This window comes from Schistocerca americana, unplaced genomic scaffold (genome assembly GCF_021461395.2).
Source record: "Schistocerca americana isolate TAMUIC-IGC-003095 unplaced genomic scaffold, iqSchAmer2.1 HiC_scaffold_98, whole genome shotgun sequence".
In the NCBI taxonomy this organism is placed as follows: Eukaryota; Metazoa; Arthropoda; class Insecta; order Orthoptera; family Acrididae; genus Schistocerca; species Schistocerca americana.
This window is the reverse complement of record NW_025726763.1, coordinates 772,501-779,424: the sequence shown is the minus strand read 5'-3', so window position 1 is coordinate 779,424 and position 6,924 is coordinate 772,501. Positions and strand designations below refer to the sequence as shown.

Here is a 6,924-nt window from a genome sequence, read left to right as displayed (position 1 = left end):
CTGAAGCGCCGCTGACGGGAGCGATTATTCCGCCCGAGAGCATCCCGAGCCAACAGCGGCGCGGGTCCGGGGCCGGGCCAGGTAGGTCCGTCATCCGGGAAGAACCGCGCGCGCTTGCCGGGAGCCCGAGCGCCCAAAGGGGCGAATCGACTCCTCCAGATATACCGCCGGGCAGCCAGCCAGGACACCGGGGCTCTGCCCAACAGACGCGAACCGAGGCCCGCGGAAGGACAGGCTGCGCACCCGGGCCGTAGGCCGGCACCCAGCGGGTCGCGACGTCCTACTAGGGGAGAAGTGCGGCCCACCGCACACCGGAACGGCCCCACCCCCGCGGCGAGTGGAAAGGCAACCGGACACGACCCCGCCGCGGATTGCTCCGCGCGGGCGGCCGGCCCCATCTGCCGAGGGCGGAGGCCAGTGGCCGGATGGGCGTGAATCTCACCCGTTCGACCTTTCGGACTTCTCACGTTTACCCCAGAACGGTTTCACGTACTTTTGAACTCTCTCTTCAAAGTTCTTTTCAACTTTCCCTCACGGTACTTGTTCGCTATCGGTCTCGTGGTCATATTTAGTCTCAGATGGAGTTTACCACCCACTTGGAGCTGCACTCTCAAGCAACCCGACTCGAAGGAGAGGTCCCGCCGACGCTCGCACCGGCCGCTACGGGCCTGGCACCCTCTACGGGCCGTGGGCCTCATTCAAGTTGGACTTGGGCTCGGCGCGAGGCGTCGGGGTAGTGGACCCTCCCAAACACCACATGCCACGACAGGCGGCAGCCTGCGGGGTTCGGTGCTGGACTCTTCCCTGTTCGCTCGCCGCTACTGGGGGAATCCTTGTTAGTTTCTTTTCCTCCGCTTAGTAATATGCTTAAATTCAGCGGGTAGTCTCGCCTGCTCTGAGGTCGTTGTACGAGGTGTCGCACGCCACACCGCCAGCCGGCTGTGCACGCTACCGAGTAAGTACCGGTATGCGAACCGCCAGGCGACGGGCGCGCATCGCACGTTTAAGGAGGCGCGGCCGGCCCCACAGCGGCCGCGACGCTCCCAGGTCTGCGAAGCGGGGCAAACGCCGCGCGCTTCAGTATACGTAGCCGACCCTCAGCCAGACGTGGCCCGGGAACGGAATCCATGGACCGCAATGTGCGTTCGAAACGTCGATGTTCATGTGTCCTGCAGTTCACATGTCGACGCGCAATTTGCTGCGTTCTTCATCGACCCACGAGCCGAGTGATCCACCGTCCTGGGTGATCTTTTCTTAGTTTCCACTGTCTCTTTCAAGACAGTTGCATAGGCGGGACGTAGGCGGTGTGGCGGCCCCTGTTCAAGCGTTCTGTGTCCAACGGCCTCACGGCCGATGGGCGTCGTACGGCTCCACACCGGAGCGGACAGGCAGTCGGGCGAAAGTCATTCAAAACCGGCGCCAGGCGCCAGGTGCCGCAGGCCAGCCGCTCCAGCGCTTCAGCGCTCGTACCACACAACATTGGCGTTAGTTTTGAGAAGCACGCGTGGTTCCGCACGCGGCGCACGGCTACTGCGAGCCGTACAGGTAGCGTGTTGCGCGACACGACACGCACATCGAAAGACATGCAGTCTAGTCGGTAATGATCCTTCCGCAGGTTCACCTACGGAAACCTTGTTACGACTTTTACTTCCTCTAAATGATCAAGTTTGGTCATCTTTCCGGTAGCATCGGCAACGACAGAGTCAATGCCGCGTACCAGTCCGAAGACCTCACTAAATCATTCAATCGGTAGTAGCGACGGGCGGTGTGTACAAAGGGCAGGGACGTAATCAACGCGAGCTTATGACTCGCGCTTACTGGGAATTCCTCGTTCATGGGGAACAATTGCAAGCCCCAATCCCTAGCACGAAGGAGGTTCAGCGGGTTACCCCGACCTTTCGGCCTAGGAAGACACGCTGATTCCTTCAGTGTAGCGCGCGTGCGGCCCAGAACATCTAAGGGCATCACAGACCTGTTATTGCTCAATCTCGTGCGGCTAGAAGCCGCCTGTCCCTCTAAGAAGAAAAGTAATCGCTGACAGCACGAAGGATGTCACGCGACTAGTTAGCAGGCTAGAGTCTCGTTCGTTATCGGAATTAACCAGACAAATCGCTCCACCAACTAAGAACGGCCATGCACCACCACCCACCGAATCAAGAAAGAGCTATCAATCTGTCAATCCTTCCGGTGTCCGGGCCTGGTGAGGTTTCCCGTGTTGAGTCAAATTAAGCCGCAGGCTCCACTCCTGGTGGTGCCCTTCCGTCAATTCCTTTAAGTTTCAGCTTTGCAACCATACTTCCCCCGGAACCCAAAAGCTTTGGTTTCCCGGAGGCTGCCCGCCGAGTCATCGGAGGAACTGCGGCGGATCGCTGGCTGGCATCGTTTATGGTTAGAACTAGGGCGGTATCTGATCGCCTTCGAACCTCTAACTTTCGTTCTTGATTAATGAAAACATACTTGGCAAATGCTTTCGCTTCTGTTCGTCTTGCGACGATCCAAGAATTTCACCTCTAACGTCGCAATACGAATGCCCCCGCCTGTCCCTATTAATCATTACCTCGGGTTCCGAAAACCAACAAAATAGAACCGAGGTCCTATTCCATTATTCCATGCACACAGTATTCAGGCGGGCTTGCCTGCTTTAAGCACTCTAATTTGTTCAAAGTAAACGTGCCGGCCCACCGAGACACTCACTCAAGAGCACCCTGGTAGGATTGCAACGGGGTCCGCCTCGGGACGCACGAGCACGCACGAGGCGCGTCGCACGCCTTCAGCTCGCCCCACCGGCAGGACGTCCCACGATACATGCCAGTTAAACACCGACGGGCGGTGAACCAACAGCGTGGGACACAAATCCAACTACGAGCTTTTTAACCGCAACAACTTTAATATACGCTATTGGAGCTGGAATTACCGCGGCTGCTGGCACCAGACTTGCCCTCCAATAGATACTCGTTAAAGGATTTAAAGTGTACTCATTCCGATTACGGGGCCTCGGATGAGTCCCGTATCGTTATTTTTCGTCACTACCTCCCCGTGCCGGGAGTGGGTAATTTGCGCGCCTGCTGCCTTCCTTGGATGTGGTAGCCGTTTCTCAGGCTCCCTCTCCGGAATCGAACCCTGATTCCCCGTTACCCGTTACAACCATGGTAGGCGCAGAACCTACCATCGACAGTTGATAAGGCAGACATTTGAAAGATGCGTCGCCGGTACGAGGACCGTGCGATCAGCCCAAAGTTATTCAGAGTCACCAAGGCAAACGGACCGGACGAGCCGACCGATTGGTTTTGATCTAATAAAAGCGTCCCTTCCATCTCTGGTCGGGACTCTGTTTGCATGTATTAGCTCTAGAATTACCACAGTTATCCAAGTAACGTGGGTACGATCTAAGGAACCATAACTGATTTAATGAGCCATTCGCGGTTTCACCTTAATGCGGCTTGTACTGAGACATGCATGGCTTAATCTTTGAGACAAGCATATGACTACTGGCAGGATCAACCAGGGAGCTGCGTCAACTAGAGCTGAGCAGCCGGCCGCCCGGGAGTGTGTCCCGGGGGCCCGCGCGAACACGCAAGCGTCCGCTCAATTATTCTGCAAACAGGAGGAGGCTGAGCTCCCCTGCACAATACACCTCGAAACCCTCTCAGGTCCCGGCGGCGCGCAGCGCCGTCCTAAGTACTTGGTCGGGTTCGAGAGAGGCGCAATCGCCCGGAGTTTGGCGAGTAGACGCTTTAGGTGCGACCACCCGTGCTCCCAACTGAGCTTGCCGCTGCCGACAGAGGCCCGGGAGCGTGCTGTCGTGGCATTGCCGGCGGGAGACAACACGCGCCACCTACGGTGGCCGGCAGCTCCAACGCCAGCGCCACAGAAGGACAAAAGCCCCACTTGGGTGCCGAAGCGAACACTCCCAGCACAGCGCACGCGCCAACACGTCCGCACAGCTGCGATACAATCCACCTGCGAGAACCGCAGAGGCGACCGAGCAGCAGACGGCGTCGCGGCGCCGAGCGCCGGGCGGCGGCGCATCCTCAGCGCACACAGTCCTCAATCGGACCAGCACACTGCAGATGTCCACCGCGCTTCGCACCGGGCCCGCGAGGACCTACTTTGGCCGCACGGCGCCGCGTGCAGGGTGCGCCGGCGCGCAGCTGCGCCGCCTGCCGCCTCCGTCGGCCGGCGCGCCTGCCACTGGCCGCCCCCACCAGCCGGCTGTAGCGCGTGCGCCCACGCACCGCGCGGCCAGCACGCCGGGAGGCCCCCCCTCACCGGCCGGGGACGGTCCCACCCAGCCACCGCCGCGTATCGCTTCACACCCACATGCCATTCACGTTCGTGGGCATGGTGGGTATCGCTGAAACAACCGGTTGGTAGCTCAACCGATCGTCGCCATCACTGATTCACCTCTAGCGAGAACAACCGCACCACAACGGTTTACCAGTTGTTCATTTGCGTAACGTCACCAGCAAACGTAGACGTCCATCGCCATTTGCAAATTCAACGATTGTTGCATGCCTGTGTCAGGTGTCACGACACACTATGTCTGCCCACATACACGCAACAACATGTGCACGCTTCGCGAACACGTGGAAGGTGGCCCCCGTACGTATGCGATGTCCATTGCGCGAACGACTGTCAACCGGCCTCTGTCGCATGTCGCAGATGTGGAACGCAGTGCACCATGCTATCACGGTGTGTGAGAAGAGACGACTACGTCTGACAACACGCGCCACTACATCAACAGACGGCTCATGCTGATCGCCATCCACGGCATACCATACTGCAATCCAGCTCTTATAGGGAGACGACACGTAGCTGAGTGCACAATATTTGGACCGTATGGTTCGCCGTTGTTGGCGCAGTCGTGGTACGGTCACACATGTACCACGATGTATCATTCAGTACATGAGGACCAATGTGCAGTACAGTGTGTGATTTGGACGTACAACATCAGCGGACAGTTGACACAAGCCGTACCACAACGTAGGCTGTGCTTCGCCATGCGAATGCCAATGAACAACTGCGAAGGGCATTGAGCATGTACGTCCTGCTGCCATCCGCATTACAGTGTATAGCTGCAAGGTGTTTAACATGAAGCGATACTCTGGGGACCGGGCAGTGCGAGTAGCAAACTATATTGCGGGGGTTGCAGTTAGGCAACACTACACTAATTTAACGCGTCGTATGACAATTACAGAGCAGGTTAAGGCCCAACGTGTGTTGGGTTAAGGCCCAACGTGTGTTGGGTTAAGGCCCAACGTGTGTTGGGTTAAGGCCCAACGTGTGTTGGGTTAAGGCCCAACGTGTGTTGGGTTAAGGCCCAACGTGTGTTGGGTTAAGGCCCAACGTGTGTTGGGTTAAGGCCCAACGTGTGTTGGGTTAAGGCCCAACGTGTGTTGGGTTAAGGCCCAACGTGTGTTGGGTTAAGGCCCAACGTGTGTTGGGTTAAGGCCCAACGTGTGTTGGGTTAAGGCCCAACGTGTGTTGGGTTAAGGCCCAACGTGTGTTGGGTTAAGGCCCAACGTGTGTTGGGTTAAGGCCCAACGTGTGTTGGGTTAAGGCCCAACGTGTGTTGGGTTAAGGCCCAACGTGTGTTGGGTTAAGGCCCAACGTGTGTTGGGTTAAGGCCCAACGTGTGTTGGGTTAAGGCCCAACGTGTGTTGGGTTTAGGCCCAACGTGTGTTGGGTTTAGGCCCAACGTGTGTTGGGTTTAGGCGCAACATAGGTTAGGTTTAGGCGCAACATAGGTTAGGTTAAGGCGCAACATGGGTTAGGTTAAGGCGCAACATGGGTTAGGTTAAGGCGCAACATGGGTTAGGTTAAGGTACAACATGGGTTAGGTTAAGGTACAACATGGGTTAGGTTAAGGTACAATATGGGTTAGGTTAAGGTACAATATGGGTTAGGTTAAGGTACAATATGGGTTAGGTTAAGGTACAATATGGGTTAGGTTAAGGCGCAACATGGGTTAGGTTAAGGTACAATATGGGTTAGGTTAAGGCGCAACATAGGTTAGGCTAAGGCGCAACATAGGTTAGGTTAAGGCGCAACATAGGTTAGGTTAAGGCGCAACATAGGTTAGGTTAAGGTACAATATGGGTTAGGTTAAGGTACAATATGGGTTAGGTTAAGGTACAATATGGGTTAGGTTAAGGTACAATATGGGTTAGGTTAAGGTACAATATGGGTTAGGTTAAGGTACAATATGGGTTAGGTTAAGGTACAATATGGGTTAGGTTAAGGTACAATATGGGTTAGGTTAAGGTACAATATGGGTTAGGTTAAGGCGCAACATGGGTTAGGTTAAGGTACAATATGGGTTAGGTTAAGGCGCAACATAGGTTAGGCTAAGGCGCAACATAGGTTAGGTTAAGGCGCAACATAGGTTAGGTTAAGGCGCAACATAGGTTAGGTTAAGGCGCAACATAGGTTAGGTTAAGGCGCAACATAGGTTAGGTTAAGGCGCAACATAGGTTAGGTTAAGGCGCAACATAGGTTAGGTTAAGGCGCAACATAGGTTAGGTTAAGGCGCAACATAGGTTAGGTTAAGGCGCAACATAGGTTAGGTTAAGGCGCAATACGGGTTAGGTTAAGGCGCAATACGGGTTAGGTTAAGGCGCAATACGGGTTAGGTTAAGGCGCAATACGGGTTAGGTTAAGGCGCAATACGGGTTAGGTTAAGGCGCAATACGGGTTAGGTTAAGGCGCAATACGGGTTAGGTTAAGGCGCAATACGGGTTAGGTTAAGGCGCAATACGGGTTAGGTTAAGGCGCAATACGGGTTAGGTTAAGGTACAATACGGGTTAGGTTAAGGCACAATATGGGTTAGGTTAAGGTACACATTGTTGTACGGAAAGGTGTTTTGGGGGGGGGGGGCCGGTTTGTTGATTGTGAATATCGTAAGTAAATGACTGCGGCATCAT

The 6,924-nt window shown here is 55.5% G+C and overlaps 2 non-coding genes across 2 annotated transcripts; both read right to left on the bottom strand.

Moving 5' to 3' along the window:
* Positions 1 to 1,091: 1,091 nt before the first annotated feature.
* Positions 1,092 to 1,246, bottom strand: LOC124593295. Its single transcript, XR_006977942.1, has one exon. It is a non-coding gene; the product is annotated as a 5.8S ribosomal RNA (ribosomal RNA).
* A 352-nt stretch (positions 1,247 to 1,598) lies between these two features.
* On the bottom strand, positions 1,599 to 3,508 carry LOC124593328. The gene has a single exon (XR_006977975.1). It is a non-coding gene; the product is annotated as a small subunit ribosomal RNA (ribosomal RNA).
* Between the last annotated feature and the right edge of the window lie 3,416 nt (positions 3,509 to 6,924).